The sequence below is a fragment of the Protopterus annectens genome, chromosome 1.part1, assembly GCF_019279795.1.
Source record: "Protopterus annectens isolate FY-2018-M chromosome 1.part1, PAN1.0, whole genome shotgun sequence".
NCBI classification, from domain to species: domain Eukaryota; kingdom Metazoa; phylum Chordata; order Ceratodontiformes; family Protopteridae; genus Protopterus; species Protopterus annectens.
The window spans coordinates 1,990,758,181-1,990,776,703 of record NC_056726.1 but is presented as its reverse complement, the minus strand read 5'-3'; the positions used below and the strand labels follow the sequence as shown (position 1 = coordinate 1,990,776,703).

Genomic DNA, 18,523 nt, shown 5'->3' with positions numbered 1-18,523 from the left:
AAGTATGTTTTCTTGTAAAAATAGCTAGGACTATAAAGATTAGATAAAGTGTTTTTCTGTTATGTCAGAACTGTACTACAGAATTTTTTTAAGTTTCTGTGTGATCTCTGAACTCTTGAATAGCACTGTGGTGTAGTAGTATTGTCTTGTGTTTTAATTATTTATTATTAAATATTTAAAAAAACTTTTACCTGTGGCTGTGGTTTGTGTAGAGATAAGCTAAGCTCTAGAGTACATTGCATATTTATAGAGTTTATAGTACAAGGCCACTTTAATAAGCCTTGACTGATTAGTTACACTTATCAACTGGATAATAATATTGCACAGTAATAATTGGATACCCTTTTAAGGGCCTTTAGTAGCTGATAATTATTAGCTGGTGTGGCAGTGATTACTACCATATAGTCTGGGTAAAGGGGCACAGCTGGAAAATCTGTGTCAGCCTTTCCCAGGAGTGTCTGTGAAGTTGAATAAATACTTATCTCAAAGTGTGTGTGTGTCTCAGCTACTTGGGCAGGGACACAAAGCACTGGAGGTTAGCTTGCCAGCTAGGTTGAGATCTGGACCCTATAGCTGTGCCAGTGGGGAGTCTTATTGGGGACCTGGAGAACAAGGGAGCAACCAGCTGCAGACTGACTGTGATCTCTGTGTGCACTTAAGGGAAATTGTACTTTACTGTGTCTATTTGTTAGCATTTCCTCTTATATGAGATGCCCTCTCTGGTGTTAGTGGTGAGAATTGAGGCTCCTTGATTGATGGGCCAGAACGTGGGCGTCACACAAACAAGTAACTGGAAAAAATCATTTTTTTGACTAAAACTCTTTAGTGACAACTACAGAAAACACATTTGTTAGCCTAAATAACATTTTTTTCTTTAGGGAAAGTAAACTTTGTCCTCAGAAAAGAAAAAAGTGGAAGGTTTTCCCATCTGGGTACTTATTTGCCCAGTCTTGGTGAAGCTGTAGTCGACTATCAATTGCTCATGCCCCTGATATCTGGAAGCAAGTTATTGTGTTCTTAATCCACAACAAAGGACTTTCCATAGAAGCTAACAATTACAAACTGATCACCTTCAGCAGCATTTTATGCATTGTGATGGACAGAATCTTCTTGAAATCTATTCATACACAAACAGAAACCTCTTTCTCCATGAGTTAAGCCCAGTATGGTTTTGTAAAATTTAGATGGTGTATGTTTTATCTTGTACAGGATTTTGACTTTAAAAAACTGGTTAACTTCTGGTATAATTTGAAAGGAGTACAATATATATCAGTCTGGGAAGAGATGGCAGGCAGTCCTAACTGCTTTGCCAAGGATGGCCTGCACCTCTCCTCCCAATGCTTCCTTATACTGTCCACAACCTTATCTACCACTATAGTGCCTTTTTAGACAATGTCAGTCTTCTAAAGCTTTAAATGTAATTAAACAGAATCTGGACATTAAAGTACTGCTGCTCAATGATGTAAGCTTTAACAAAAAAAAAAAAAAAAAAAAACACACCCTACAATAATTACTTTCCATGGAAAAACATAGATAGATGCGTTAACAATGAGACCTGGCTCAAGGCTGATCGGGATTCCATTAGTGAAAGGTTTCAGTACCTATCATTCATACAGGCCCATCACATTAGATGAATACATTAAAGGTGGAGGCACCTCTATATTCTTAAAAAAAAAAAAATCTCACTTCCAGACTCAATAGACAAGATAATGACCTGGAACTACTCCACATCCAACTGACTATAATAAAAAACCCTTATCATATCACAGCTAACTACAGGACCCCCTCTATGTCCCCACTGGCCCATACCTCCTTCTTAATCTGTATGGAGACCCTATGTATTAAGGCGTACACCACGTCTCTAAAAGACTTCTTCTATCTTTCTATAAATTGGGAGACTTATAAGCCCTCAAAAATGTATCCTTAAGGATTAAAGGACTTCATCATTGCAAACTCTCTGGACCAGTCACTCCACACCACAACCAGGGGTGATAAAATTCTGGACTTGGTCATTAACAAAATGGGTAGCTCTGCTCCCCACCAATTATAACCCCAGCCATCGTCAAATCAGACCACAGGTCAGTCATGTTCAGTGTAAGACTGAAGCCTAAATCATCTTCCAGTACCTTGGTATTCAGAGACTATGAGAAGGCTAATGATCTTGCTACATTCAAATGTCCTCTCTACCTTGATGACACCACTACTTAAGCAGAATAATTTACTTTCAAATTCTATACATATATAAGTCATTGCATAGATACATCTGTCTCCCTCAGAAATAAATACGGGTCTGTATCAGTTGAGTGAAAACCCTATTACACGAATATGAATACGTCAAACCATACTGTGTGAAGTACGTAAACCTTGAATGTCCAAAACCGCAAATTCCGAAATGTCAATTTGTTTTGGTTGGCCCATCTGCGGTATAGCTCCGTAAGGTAAGTGTGCGATAGATAGGACTTTAGGGTTAGGATTTGGGTTAAGGTAAGTGCATTGATCAGTAGTGTATGTAAGATTTAGTGTAGTGTTAGATGTAGGGATTTTTTAAGTGTATATATGTGTGTTATTTATTTTGTTTGGGTGTATGTCTGTAGGGGAAGTGTTCAGTAGTTACGGACCTTAGGGTTGGGGTAGGGTTAAGGATAGTGCATAAATAGTTGTGTATGTGGGGTTTAGTGTAGTGTTGGAAGTAGGGTTTTGTTTAATGTATGTATGTGGATTATTTATTTTGTTTGGGTAGGTACTAAGTAGCGGGTGGTGGGGTTGGCGGACTTTGATAGTTCGATATTTTATTTTTCGCAGTTTAGTGCGTTCGGGGTTTTCGCGGTTCAGGGTATAGGGATCGATGTTTAGGTATTTTTATAAAGAGGATTTTGCTCAACTGATATAGACCCAATAAATACAGTGCCAAATTCAAAACTAAACCCCTGTGGTGGAACCCTGATATAAGCAGGCTCTATAATGAAAGAAAAAACATCATTGCGCACAAAAATAAATCTAACTCTAAGAAGCAAAAACATGCTCTTGCTAAACAAAATAAAGAACTCTAGATCCTGATCAAATCATCCAAAGCCAGATAGGAGGTAAAATATTAGCCACTCAGGCAAAAGTTAACTACAAAGCTTTCTTAACTATGTTAGAAATCTCAGAAACAATACCAAGTACTGAGCAAATAGCTAATAGTAAATGATATCAAATACTCAGACCCAAAGCACATAGCCAGTTAGTAAGGATAGTTATGGAATTAATAAATAGGGATATGGATAACCTACAGACTCTTTCCCCAACCCAATATGGACTCATCAAGGGCAGGTCCTGCCTTCTAAACTTGGTCAATTTCTTAAAAAAAGTCACTGAGGTAACAGATGAGGGCAAATTAGTTCACACTGCATATCTGGACCTCATAAAGTTGTTTGTGAGGTCTGCAAACTTGGTGCCATCATAAACTCCCCAGTAGACACCAGGATCCTACAAGATGTCCTGTCCCAAAAATACAGTTGTGTCAAAACAATGGACTAAAATTTAATGCAATGAAATGTATAATTGTATAATCGTATCTTTCAGCAAGCATGACTTCCTTGTAATTATCACACTGACAACATCCCCCTGAAAACTGATCCCATAGTTAGACATCTGAGAGACAGTGTTCACAATGAACTATCACTTGATCACTCCATATCAGTTATTGTAAGGAAGTCTTTTTTCACCACAGAATGTACATCTAACTGTATGGCTTTCAGACCCATGGACATAATTATTCCACTCTTTTTGTCCCTCATAAGGCTGATCACACTTGTCACAACTGGAACAATCACAGATCTTTTTCACAAAAAAAATCAAAGGCCCAAATCATAAAACCTATGCAGACTGTAAAAATCTCTTTTTGGTATTGTAAAGGCTATTGAGGGGCAACCTCTGCCTCAAATATATAGCCTCAATAGACCCCATTTTGAAAGACCTTTTACATATTTGTAAGTCCATTGGTGTCATAAATATTCACTCAAGGATATGTATACATCACAGAGATCATCCTATGGAGCCATCTTCTACTCCAAATAAAACAGAGTACTCTTACTCTATTCAAACATAATTTGGGCAATGGATGGGTAACCACAAATTCACCCCTAGTTTAGCACCACTGGCCCTCATGAATAAAAGAAAAAAAGTTAAATACTCACCAAGATGTTCCATCTGTATTTTCCATTATTATTGTTTCTCAGCTGTTGGGTTCAGATTTGATCCTCGGCTCTGACTCTGCAGCTTCTTCCAGCTTGTGGAACACAAACTCTTGAGCTCTTCCCTTACCTATACTGCCCTACTCACCTAAAATGCCTCAGATCTTGTTTGCTGCTCCTTAAATCAGCAAGGCAGTAAGAAATGATAAAATAACAGAATATGGGTGGGGCCTTAAACAAAGGAACATTAGTTTTTCCAGCATCTGATCATTCCAAAAGTCAAAAAGGAGGGGGTTGGAGTGAGGGAAGTTGAGGAACAATGAAAATGGGCAACACAGATGGAATGTTATGGTGAATGCATAACTTTTTTTATCCGATGTTGTCATTTTCATTCATTCCTCAAGCGTTGGGACAGAGTCTCCAGCTACTTAAGTCTAGAGAGGACTCTAAGGAAGGATATTCCCGAGTACCATTGAGCCAAAGGCTGTTCTTCCCACACAGACCAGATCCAATTTGTAATGAGCAGTAGAAGTGTGAGGATTAGCTCAACCTGCAGCTGCACAAATGTCATCCAATGAAGATCTAGATAAAAAGGCTGAAGAAGTTGCCATAGACCTAGTGGAATGTGCTTTTGGTGGTTTTGGTAAACAGAAGCCCAATTGTTTGTAAACAAAGGTAATACAATAAGTTAGATCATTTGGTTAAAGTCACTTTAGAAGCTGGTTTCCCCAATAGTGATTCCAAAAAGGAGACAAATAATTTCCTGAAATTTTTATTTCTATGTAAATAAAACCATAATTGTCGGTGAACATCCAAAAGGTATAACATATGCTCTGCTTTATTTAAAAAAACTGGAAAGAAGAAGAGGGCTGATAGCTTGATTAATACTGGATTCTGAAACCACCTAAGGAAGAAATGAAGGATTGGTAAGTAAGGATAGTCTACATTTACGAAAAATCAAATAAGCAGGTTTGGATGACAGGGCTACTCTTCTGGCAAAGGTAATGGCCACTAAAAAGACAGTTTTCAAGGTCAAGAATTTTAGTTCACACTCAGATGATGGTTCAAATGGAGATTGTGTTAATGTTTGCAAAACAATGTTCAAATCCCAAGGAGGACTGGGATCTTTTAATAGGGGTCTAAGTAGGAAAGTTTCCCTTAGAAAGGCTTTACAAGTTTGGAGGATGTTAAAGATGAGTTATTAACGCCTATATGAAAACTGGACATGGTAGCTAGTTGTACTTTTACAGAAGAAGAGCTAGCACCTTCATTGAAAATTGTAGCTAAACATTCAAGAACTTTAGGAACTGATGCTGAAAAGTGATCCAAATCATTTATCGGCGGCCAAATGACAAATCTTTTCCATTTACGTCTGTAAAGTCTCCTACTGGAAGCTCTGTGGGATGATAAAAGAATGTGGCAGACAGGGGAGGAGAGCCTGGGCTGTCTACTGATCAACTGAACTGGAATGTCCATATGAATTATGTCTGTTGTGTGAAACAATAGGTATGCAGTTGGATCCAGAATCCATCTAGGACAAAGGAGATGAGGCCAAAGAAAGGGAAACCACATCTGAGAGGGCCAGTAAGGGGCAATGAGGATAACTGTGCTCTTCCATCGAGATGCTTTCTGAAGAAATTTGGGGATTAGTGGTAATGGGGGGTAGGTGTAAAGGAGAACAGGGGGTCAATCATGAAGTACAGCATCGCTTGGTTACTTCCCCTCTGAAGGGATCAGGGCAAAGAAACTGCTGCGCTTGTAGTTGAAGGGAGATGTCGACAAGTTGCAGCATACCTGTCCCCACTGAAGGAAAATCCTTTCCACAGCCTTCATATTGAGGGACCACTCCTGAGGCATTAGAATAAACCGGTTTAACTTGTCTACAATCACAATGGATTTCCCTGGAATGTGCATTGCTATCAGAAATCAACTGGATGAGTCACCCACTGCCACACTCTCACAACTTCTCAACAAAGTGGGTAAGAGTTGGTTCCCCCTTGTTTGTTGATGTACCAGACCACTGACATATTGTCTGCCTGAACTGTAGATATCCCAGTGGGAAGAGTGTCTTGAAAAGCTTGCAATGCCAGGAAGACAGCTCTCATTTCTAGGACATTGATATGCATGTTGGCCTCTGTGTGGAACCATGTGTCTTGGACTATATTTCCAAGGAAGTGCCCCCACCACCCGATCTGGGAGACATCCATGGTCACTATGGCCCTAGGTTGGTAAGAAACAAAGGGCTAACTTTCTTGTACTTAACTGGAGTGTATCCACCACAGAAGACAATTTTTGCAAGCCTGTGTTATTTTAATCTGACTAGATATGATTGCTGGAGACTGGAATGAGTAGTGAGTGTTCCCTGAAGAATCCTCATACGGTAAACTTGCCAACGGTACCAGAATGATTGCTGCTGACAAGGATTCCAAAGCTCGGAGGATCAGTTGAGCTGAAAGAGAAGAACTTTGAATAATTTTTCTGACCTGAAACTGAACAGTTTTAACTCTTGACAAATGGAAAGAGGCTGTTTGAGTGATTGTATTGAGCAAGGCACTGACCAATTCCAATATCCATGCTGGTTCGAGATGAGATTTGTTGAGACTGATTGAAATCCTTGGGTGAGAGCATAACTGGAGAATATAGCCTCAAGTTAGAATCAGATGATGCCTTGTCAGAATGGTTATGAGCCAGTCATCTAGATATGGTAACACCCAGAATCCCTGCATTCTTAAGTAAGCTACTACTACTGCCATGCACTTGGCAAACATCCTGGGGCTGTGGTGAGACCAAAGAGCAGAGCTCTGAACTAGTAATGACTGGCTCCCATCTGGAAGCATAGACACCTCCTAAATCATCTGTTCATCTTGATAAGATAGTATGCATCCTGAAGATTTATCAAGCACATCCAGTCATCTTTGTGCAGAAAAGTCAGAATGGACTGAACCGTGACCATCCAGAACTTTGTGTACTGAACCAACTGATTTAGATTGCCGAGATTCAAAACTGATCTCCAGTCCCCTGTTTTCTTTGGCACTAAAAAGAATCTTGAATAGGTTCCGAACTCTCTCTCGTCTGGGAGAACCTTCTTGGATGACTTTTTTCTAGCAGTTTGTTTATTTCTAGTGCTGATGCATCCCTCTGATTGGGTGGAATATCAGAAATTTTGTTTACTACTAGCAGGGTGAATGGAAAAATGTTATTATATAACCTCTAGATATTATCCTCTGCACACATGAATCTTTTGTAATGTTTAGCCAAACTCTATGGTGCAGGGATAAATGACCCCCCACTGCCTCCAGAGATGGACAGTCAGGGCCCTCCTTTCATGGGCTATGATAGGATCTTTCTGAGAAGATATCTCTAGATCCCTGGTTATATGGACCTCCTCTGTCACGTGGATGGCATCTTCCATTAGAATTCTCCCCTCCGCCCCTGGGGAAGGACCGTCTCCACATGGATCTTGGAAGGGGGTCATAGGCTTTTTTGAACCACATTTTCCACTTGCCTCACTGGTTCCTAGAGAAAGTCTTTTGAAGGGTCGAAAAATTTACAGCCACACCAGAAAGAGATTTCCTTTCCTGTTCACACCTAGACTGTGTATTTTACTTTGGGGCCAAATAAGGAACTTCATTCAAAAATAGCATTGACGAAGAAAGAAGAAACAAATTCACTGAAGACCTCAGAAGACCAATTGTTAGCATAGTGTATTTTAATATTTGCTTTTGTATACAACTTCATCAGAAAAGCACAAAAAAGTACAACATACCCTATAAATACACACCCAAAACCATTAAAAGTCACATGATAGAATTAATCAATAAAACAATTAAATACAACTTTATTAATTCTTTAGTTTCCGGTTTGCTAAATAACATTTAATATTAATATGTTCATTTAAACCTGGTGGGTTATCAGCACCTAATTTTATTTGCAAAAATACTTTTCTAGTTTCTACCAGATTCCTGTAATCTTCTCCTCTCTTGTCTAAACTTGTTCTAAAACAGTAAAAACATTTTTTTAAATTGCTACAAACTGTAGAATGTTTATATAAAGCGTTATTTATATCCTTCTTTTTTATAGCATTCAGATGTTCTTTGACTATCACTTAGTTTCCTAGTCGTCATACCAACATAAAATGAATCACAATTTGATCACAGTGCAATGTATGTAACTCCAGTGGATTCACAATTGCATTTAACATTCAAGTTTATATTGTAAGACAAATGAGGTAAAATAATAAAAGAACCTTCAAAAATAAATCTACAAATAATACATCTATTGCATTTATAAGTTCCTTTCTTTTTACTGTTAAGTGTAGTATCTATGTTTATATCAGACCTCTCTAATAATTGTTTTATACTGTAATTCTTTGTGCTGACAAATCTTTGTGTACTTCCCAAAATCTGTCCCAATTCCCTATGTCCATTTATAATTCTCCAATTAACACCAATTATCTTCTTAATAGTAGGAACATCTACAGACATATCTATAATACACCGTGGAACTTGGTTGTTGGCATCTACATCTAATGAACTCTCCTTTTTCTCTAAACCATATGTTAATATAGGAAAAAAATGGGTATATCTCTTATCTTCAATTTCCTTAACTATCTTTTTTAATAAACTCAACGGATAACCCCTATCTAAAAAAAGAGAAGTAATAAAATTAGCTTCTTTCTCAAATGTTATGCCATTACTAATAATGCGTGAGGCTCTAATGTACTGTCCTCTAGGTATACTTCATTTCATATACCAAGGATGATTACTTGAACAATGTAAATAACTATTTGAAAAAGTATTTTTTCTATGTATATTACTTTCAAATGTCTTATTAGCTGGATCTCATATCAACTCCACATCTAAGAAATTCACTTCATGTCCACTAAAACTTAATGCAAAAGACAGAAAACTTGAAGCATTATTTAAATTTCTTAAAAAAACATACATTGTCAATTTGACCCTTTATAATAAAAAATAAATCTGCAAATCTATTGTAAAAAATAATATCAGAAAATTCCTGTATATTTGGTAGAAGTTCATTTTCCCACCAACCAAGCACCAGATTTGCATATGCCAGGGCCGTAGATGCCCCCATCGCTGCTCTTTTTTTCTGTCTGTAATATTTATCATGAAAAAAGAAAAAAATATTTTCTAAGACAATCTCTAAAAGTTTGTAATAAACTTCAACAGTGTCTCCCCTTATATTAGCATATTTATTCAAGTAGTCTCTTACAAACTCTACCCCTTGATTTGTTGGAATTGACGTAAATAAGGATACAAGGTCAACAGTAAAAAGAAGTTATGTCTTACCATAACATTCCATCTGTGTTGCTGATCTTCGTTCATTCATTACTGATGGGTTATCGGTTCCCTCCCCGGAACCGAGCTGGCCAATATCAAACTCGCGTCAGCCAAAAACTCTCAAACCAAGGTCCTAACCAGAATGCTCTGCTCCCTGTTACCTCAGATAAAGTTTGCAAGTTGATAGATAAAAGTAGAGGCTACCCCTGGTCATAACAGACTTACAAGAAAGGAGTACATGAGATCAACCAAGAACCTCCGGATGGGGGACGGAGGGTGGGAAATAATGAATGAACAAAGATCAACAACACAGATGGAACATTATGGTAAGACATAACTTCTTTACCTGATGTTGTTAATCTTCGTTCATTCCTTACTGATGTGAAAGAGTCCCCAGCTACCTGTATTCCTGGGTGGCCCTCATGGAAGGACATTCTTGAGCACCATGGAGTCAAAGGAAGCTCTACCTCTGGAGGCCAAGTCCAATTTGTAATGAAGAATAAAGGTATGAGGTTTGGCCCAAGCTGCAGCTGAGAAATTATGATTGAGGGAAGCCTTAGCATGGAAAGCTGCTGAAGTTGCCATAGATCTTGTAGAATGTGCTTTGATTCTATGAGACAAGATGAGATTGTTTTTGTTGTACATAAAGGTAATACAATTTCTCATCCATGAAGCTAATGTAACCTTTGATACAGGATGACCCAGTCTAGATCCAGAAAAACCACAAACACTCCTTTTCTTCTGCCAAATACCAATACAACTCTGACCCAAATAACCACCGATTGTAGTTAACAAAAAGGCAACTGAGTGAAACAAATTTTCTTTATTTCCTAGCGCTTTGGTGTTTCCATCTTCAAGGAATATCAAACAATAAAACCTCCAAAATGTGTACTCTTAAATACTACATTCAATCAATAACACACACCCACTAATTACACATTGAATTTCCATTTTAAAGCAAACACTTCCAATTTAATTCATTGTTTAAACCAGTAGGTGTCATAGTTTTATACTTCAAAATAAAAATACTTTCTTTATATAGTAATTTTTGTTTTAATACATTTTCATCATTACCCAAACATTTCACAATCTCTAAAACAGTACCTTGTAATTAAGTTGCATCACTATTATGAAACATCTTAAAATGTGAAGCAATTATTTTATCTTCCCTCATGTTCCATGAATCTAATACGGAATTCTCTCTGTTTCTCCTATGTAGTAAAGTTCACATGGACATCTTAGTGCATATATTACCCCTTTACTTCTACATGTATAAATATCTCTAGGTTCAAACTTAACTCCATTTATACTACTAAATGTGCTGAAAATATTTGTACAAATACTGCATCTATTGCAGCATACTGTGCCTCAATTTAAAATCGCTCTCGATATATCCATTTTTGGCATGCAAAACTTTCCATGCACTACCATGTCTTTCAAATTTCTTCCCCTTTTATAAGAGAAGAATGGTTTATTGGTTAGAATATTTGCCAAAACCCTATCTTCCAATAGATATTTCCAATAATACTCTATCAAAGTTTTCACTTCCTCACTTCTTATATTATACACAGACACATAATAAATTGCATCTCTTTTCTCTTTATTTTGTTCAATAACTCCTCTAATTTGATATTTATTCCTATCTTTATATCTATTTTCATCTCTATCAATACCTATCTCTTTCCTTATTCTAGCTTGGGCTTGTTCCAAAATTACTGGATCATAACCCCTTTGTAGAAACATATAGTTTGTCCTTTCCATTTCTTTTATTAATTCATTCCTCTCACTACACAGCCTAAAAGCATGTACTAATTCACCGTAAAGCCTTCAGTACATGTGGGGGATGACAACTTGTGGCATGGAAGTATTGATTACCGTCCCCAAATTTTCTATGAATATTGGACGAATATCCAGAAAAAGCCAGAAACAGTTGGTCTGATTTATGGGTAGATTTTGTTCTGTCCAGATAAAATCGTAATTGTCTATGAACATCCAAGGAGTGCAGGCAATACTCTCCCTTGTTAAAAATGGTTAGGAAAGAACACTGGGATGTCAATAGACTGACTGATAGATCGCTCTGAAACCACTTTTGGTAAAAAGGTACAATTAGTTCTCAGTGATACCCTATCCTTCTGGAAGATAAGATAGGGAGGTTTGACGCATAAGGCCTAAAGTTCTGACAATTGCCTGGCCGACGTGAATGCAATCAAAAACAAGTTTTCTAGGAGAGATATTTTACAACACATGAAGACGCAGGTTCAAAGGGGGGAGCTGGTAGAGCTTGCAGAACCAAAGCCAAATCCCAAGGTTGTATGGGTTCTCTAAAGGGAGGTTTTAGGTGGATAACCCCTTTCTGTTTGACATAAGTGAAGAATCTTGAAAACCAATATGAAAATTTGAGATGGCAGCTAAATGTACACTGATAGTAGAGACAGACACCCCAAAGTGGAAAAGATGTGATAAGTAATCCCATACCACCAAGACTGGGGCTGACAGGGATATAATATTTTATTTGCTGCCCACAGAGAGAACCTTTTCCATTTGTTATGATAGATTAGTCTGGTGGATGATTTATGAGATGCAATAAGAATATTGTGCACAAGGGACGAAAGGTTTTCATGCCTGGCAATCATTGTAAGTGGAGAAACCAAGCTGCCAGTTTCAGGTTTGTTAGACTGGGTTGAATCAGACCCTGCAGATGGGAGATCAGCATTGGGGATGGATTGAGAATCCATGGTTGATCTAGCAGGTGAGGCCAGAGGAAGGGGAACCACAATTGTCGAAGCTAATATGGAGCAATGAGGATCACTTTGCTCTTCAACTGTCATACTTTCTTTAGAAATTGGGAGATGAGGGGGAAGAGGAGGATAAGTATAAAGAAGACCCGAGGGCCAAGCGTGGACTACAGTGTCCCTTGGTGACTGTCCCTGAGGGGGGATCAGGACAAAGTAGTTGCTGCACTTGTAGTTGGTTGGGGAGGGAAATAGTCGCAAGGCTGGCCCCAGCGGTTGAAGATTTTTGCCGCTATCAGAGGATTTAGGGACCACTCGTAAGGCTGTAGAATACACCTGCTCAATTTGTCCGCTATCACGTTGGAGTGCCCAGGAATGTGCATTGCAATTAGAAAGTGGTTGCAAGCTATCACTCATTGCCATATACTCAAGGCCCCTCGGCATAATGGGTAAGATCTGGTGCCCCCTTGTTTGTTGATGTACCAGACCAATGACATGTTGTCTGGTTGGATCGCAATAGTCCCTGACGGAAGGATGGAATGAAATGCTTGCAACACTAGAAGCACTGACCTCAGTTCCAGGACATTAATATTGAAAAGGGCTTCCGTCTCTGACCAGGTGCCTTGGACAGAGGTTCCCTGACATAGCCCCCCCCCACCCCATCAGGGAGGCGTCCATGGTCACCATGGCTATCGGATGATGGGGGTTGAAAGGGTGAGACCATTGTTGGGGTGTTCGAGACGTTCATCAGAGTAAATCTTCCTTGCATCTCTGAGTTACACTTATCTGAAAAGACAAAGGATGTTGTAGAGTGTACCACTGAGTGAGAAGTGGCCACTGAAGGAGCCTCGTGGAATCTGGCTTGAGGAACAATGGTAATCGAGGCTGCCATTGACCCCAACAGCTGGAGTACAGATTGAGCTGGGGATTTGTGGTGACAGAGCAATGGTTGAACTTGTTGTCTTATTCTCTGAAGCCTGTGCTCTGGAACGGATACTGTGAAATTTCTCATGTCCAACACTATCCCTATAAATTCCAAAGACTGAGTTGGGGTTGTATTGGACTTCTCCCAGTTTATAGTGATTCTCAAGCTTCAAGCTATTAAGAGAGTATACTGCGGGGCTTCTTCCAGTAGACGCTTGGTGGAGGCGGTGAGGAGCCAGTCATCTAGATATGGCAACACCTGAAATCCTTGAAGTTGCAAGTGAGTGATAACCACTGCCATGCATTTTGTGAACATTCTGGGGGCTGTAGAGAGACCGAAGGGCAGGGCTCAAAACTGGTAGTGACTGGCTCCTATTCAAAAGCGGAGGTATCTTCTTGAGCATTTGTCCACTTTTATGTGGCAATACGCATCTTGAAGATCTACAGAGCACATCCAATCATTTTCTTCCAGAAGAGGAAGGATAGACTGAACCGTGACCATCCAGAATTTCTTTTTACAAATTTGTTTAGTGTACTGAGATCAAGAATTGGTCTCCAGTCCCCTTCTTTTTTGGCACTAAAAAGAATCTGGAGTAAAATCCAGATCCTGTTTGGTCTGGGGGGACCATCTGTATGACTCTTTTTTGTAGCAACTTTTGGATTTTGTGTGCTGCTGCTTCCCATTGAATGGGTGGAACGTCAGGTAACACTCCCGATGAGACTGAGCAAAGATGGAAGGGGATGTGATAGCCTCTGGATATAATCCGTTGTACCCAAGAGTCGGTTATCTTTTGCCAGGCAGCGGGGTACAAGGAGAAATGACTCCCGACCGGTTCCAGAGGTGAGCAGTCGGGCAACGCTTCAGGAGCGCTGACAGGGTTGGCCAGAGAAGGAATCTCTGGAACCCCAGTTTCGCAGACCTCCTCTGCCCCAAAAGGGGCATCTTCCATTAGAGTTTCCCTCTCTGCCTCTAGGGGAGAACTCGGCACGTGCATCCCAGAAAGAACCCTGTGATTTCTTGTGCCAGATCCGCTCCTCTGATTTCTGGAGTAGAATCGCTGAGGAGTGGAGTGTGACACCAACAGCAGACAGGGTCTTGCCATCTTGTTCGCACCTTGCCAGCGTATCCTTGACTTTGGGGCCATACAAAGAAGAGGCCTCTATGGGGGCATTCATGAAGGAACCCTTAAAGGAGTCCGTAAAGTCGCAAAGGTGCATCCAGGCATGTTGGCTGGCAACTATACCTGCGCCTGCCACTCTAGCTGCCCCTTCCGTTGCGTGAGAAATAAGATGCATGGAAGAGTTGGAAATGGGGTCTAGGGTGGCTATCTTAAAAGCCACATTATCACGGACTTAATCAGAAACAGCTTCTGCCAAGGTTTCAGAGAGCTGGTTGATAAGATCTTGCTGAAGCCTGGTAAGATGTGCCAAATAATTCAAGGACCTTACAGCGAAGGTCGATGAAGCAAACACATGCTTCCCTAATCCGTCAGTCGCCCAGGACTCCTTGTTGGGTGGATGGACAGTTTGGCTCTCTTCTGCCAAATCCTTCTTAGTAGCAGCTGCCACCAACATAGCATCTACTGGAAGGCCTCGTGACCAATGGTGGGGCTCAGCTGGGGGCGATAAAATTTTATCTGGTCTCTTAGGTATCACTTCCATGGTGTCAGAAGCCTTCCATGTGCATTGCACGATGAGCTGGACGAGCTCATTGGCAGGGAGAGTGACCCAGGAGGTAAGGGAGCTGGCACAAAAAGCCTGCAGGAATACATATTCCTCAGAGGAAGGATTAGAGGGCTTCCAGTCACCCCTCTAAGGATCTCGAGGATGTCACCAAAGGACATTTCATCAGAAGGTGACCATGGGGACCCTTCCCCATCATCAAAATCCATATCTTCAGTCAAAGACTCTTCAGTGGAGTCCATGTGCTTCCTCTTACATGATGCTTTGTGGGGTACTTCTTCAGTGGGAGCTTCTGGGGAAGACTGCAAAGAGGGGTTCTCCTGAGGAGGAGAAACCTGAGGCTCTTGTGCCCGGTGTCTGGCAGTTGAAGCTTGTGGCAGTTGTGGCACAGAGGGGGGAAGAGGACTCTGACAAATGAGCTTTGCCAGTGGAGGCAAGCACCCTCTCCATCACCTGGAAGGCTGCCCCGCCCAAGGAGGGATGGAAGCCTGGAACCGAGCACGATAACCTCGGAACCAGGATCACACCCCGCCCCGACAAACCCGCTCCCAGTCCAATATTCTCAAGAGGACTGTGAACCGTAAGAGAGAGAGAGCACATCCCTGGAAGGTGCCATAGAAAAAAAATTGGCGTGGAGCCGGGTATGCCCTCCCTGACAGCACAGCCACTGGCCTGAGAAGAGCACGATGCCCAGTGCACCAAAGCCACAAGGACAAATCTGGTTCCAAAGTGAGATCCACTATTGGAGTCAGAGGGAGGGAAGCTGCTGTCAGAGTGATAGGCTTCAAGACTTGAGAGGAAGTCAAAGGAGGAGTATACATTGGGGTTTGAGAAGATATACGTTCACCTGAATGAGGGAATGTAGACTTCAACGGTTGAGAGAGACCTCTGGCCACAAGCAACTGGTCAACAAGCCGCAACACATCCTGTTCAGAAAGACTCTTGGTTGACCTCATAGAGAAAGCTGATGGCAATTCTGGCCTTTCTAGGAAAGGACTATACTAACTGCTAGCAAAAGGATCCAATGAAGGGGAATATCTGGTCCTTGCTAATTCATAGTTGCAAAGCTCGGAGCCGAGGAAGTCTGCACCGAAGAAAACGGTTTGGAAAAAGTCTGCGCTGAAGATGTCAGGGCCATAGTAGTTGAAGGTGTCTGCACCGTAAAGGCAAAGTTCTGCCCCGAAGGGTATAGTGCCGTAGTAGAAAGTGCCTGCACTGGAAATAAGGATGGTGCTGAGAAGGACTGTACCAAAGCACATATTGGTGCCGAAATTGTCTGCTCTGTGGAGTACAGAAGAGTCATACTTGGAGCCGAAGGTAACTGTACCAATGGTGTCGAAGGGGACTGAACCTGTATTGATGGTGCCATTAGGGGTTGCAACAGAACTGTCAGAACCATAGTTGTCTGCGCCTGGAACTCCAGTGCCGGTATCCATAAAGGAGACAAGGCTGTAGTCAGAATCATTTGGGGTGGTGCCGAGTCTGGAGCTGACAGGGTCACAGAGGGCAGCACCGAAGTAGTAATCAATTTCACCTTCTTGTGAGTCAACTCCCTACAATCTCCAGAGGGAGAAGGGAGTGACTTAGATGAAGAAGAGGAAGAATGCCTCTTGCGGGGTTTAAGAGAAGGGGGTGAGCCCTCCGACCCAAAAATAGCCTCAGAGAAAGGAGACTTGAGGAGACCTTTCAATATTTACTTATTCTTCCTATCATTGAGAGTACTTGTAGAAAAATGTTTACAAATCCCACACGGAGGATCTACGGTCAAGTGGGAGACATTAAGACTGCAGACACACAAGTCATGGCCATCGGAAATGGGTAACTTATGGCTGCAATCCTTGCACTGCTTGAAGCTAACGCTACTTTTCTTATCCGACATAACTGCTGTGGAGAAGCACAGTGCCAAAAGGAAGAATAAGGGTTACCCAAGAAAAGGGTAAGAAGAGAAGAAGGATTACCAACGATGGTAATGGAGAATTACCACAAGGTAAGAAAAGAGGATAATAAAAGGAAAAGACTAAAAAGAGAGAGTCTAAAGAGTGTGCGATAGGGTAGGAAAATATTAGAATAAACTTGAGAAAAATTTAGATTAATAACAATATATATAAACTTTCAAAAGATTAGACAGCTGAGGGAGTGGCTTGACACGGCTGTACAGCAACGCAGCAAACGAGATCTAAGGTAACAAGGAGCAGAGCATTCTGGGTAGGACCATGGCTCGAGTTTTTGGCTGACGCGAGCTTGACATTGGCTGGCTCGGTTCCGAGGACGGAATCGATAATCCATCAATAAGGAATGAACGAAGATTAACAACAGCAGATCTAATGCTAAAACATTAACATCTTGTAAATTATTTAAAGAAAATTTTCTAATACAAGTTAAAAAAAAAACATGAGTCTTGACAATATGAAGTTAGATTAAACACTGAATCTAAAAAAATAGACACCCCTTCAGTAATACTTCCAGTGGCTGATATAATCGGGCTAAAAGGGGGATGGGTTGGATCTTTATGAATTTTTGGTGTACCAAAAAAAATTCCAATACGTGGATGCTTGTTGTAAAAATAATTACATAAATCCATATCTATTTCACCATTTAATACCATGTCTTCTAGTAAAGAATAAACAAGCCTATTTTTGGCATTAATTTCACTAACAGAAACCACTTGGCATTCATTTTCATTGTTTAACATCAATTCCATGGCAATATACTAGTCTTGAATATTCATAATGATCAACCCACCCCCTTATCAGCTTTCATGAAACAAACTTTTTCCATTACTTAATTCTTTCAATGCAATGCATTCTGAGTGAGTTAAATTATAATACGACTTGTCAGTTTTCGAGTTCAAAAAGTTTCTAATGTCTCTTTCGCAAAACGCCTCAAAATTCTTATAAAATGTAATGCAGAATTAAAAGTAGAAGCCCTTCTTAAACTAATATTCAAAGTCACATCCTTAAGTATAAACGCCAGGTTTAACTTCCTTGTGTACATTTTTAATTGTAAAATAGTACGAGTTAAATTCAATCTATGATTAGGAATGAAACCAAAACCAAGTCTAAGAAATCTAAGGTGATGATTGTTCAGTTCAAAACTACTCGAATATTTGTGCTTCTCTTGCTGACGTATGTTATTTTTGCTTTACATTGTCGCGATTCCGATTGGAAACGTCTGATGTCTGCCCACTGCCTTCACTTCCAAGTTTTTTGTCTCCTCGTTTACTTCAGAAATACTTAAACCTTCATGTGTTAAATGACAATAATCTGTATCATAGCAAGCATTGTCATGATGAACGACCTCTGTTTGTACTTCCACTCATCTGGTCTCCCATTGTGTTGTACTGAAATTCCCACCCCTATTTATAAACATATGCTCAGTCCAGGCATCCGATTGGTTAATCCAATTAATTATTTATTTATTTTTGACATTTGTTAACCGGGTTGGGCCAACTGGGCCAGAGGCCCGTTTTCAGTGGAGACCCGAGGAGAAAAGCTCCAGCTACATACAAAAATGAAGGATTACATAGGTAACAAATAGCAATACCAAGTGACAATTACCTGCCTTGGTTGAATATTTAAAGGGCCCACGCAATGTTCATTTAAAATTATCAGTTTTTTTTATTTTGTACTGTCTTGTCTGAATGAATAGATAACCATGTGTACGCTGTATTAGTTTGATAGGCTACACAATCTTGTTCCATTTTCGTTAA

The 18,523-nt window shown here is 40.3% G+C and overlaps 1 protein-coding gene across 1 annotated transcript in view; it reads right to left on the bottom strand.

Moving 5' to 3' along the window:
- LOC122816787 (dynein axonemal heavy chain 8-like) overlaps positions 1 to 18,523 on the bottom strand; it is a 9,517,065-nt gene that overhangs the window by 3,481,894 nt on the left and 6,016,648 nt on the right. The gene's annotated exons all lie outside the window — the stretch shown is intronic.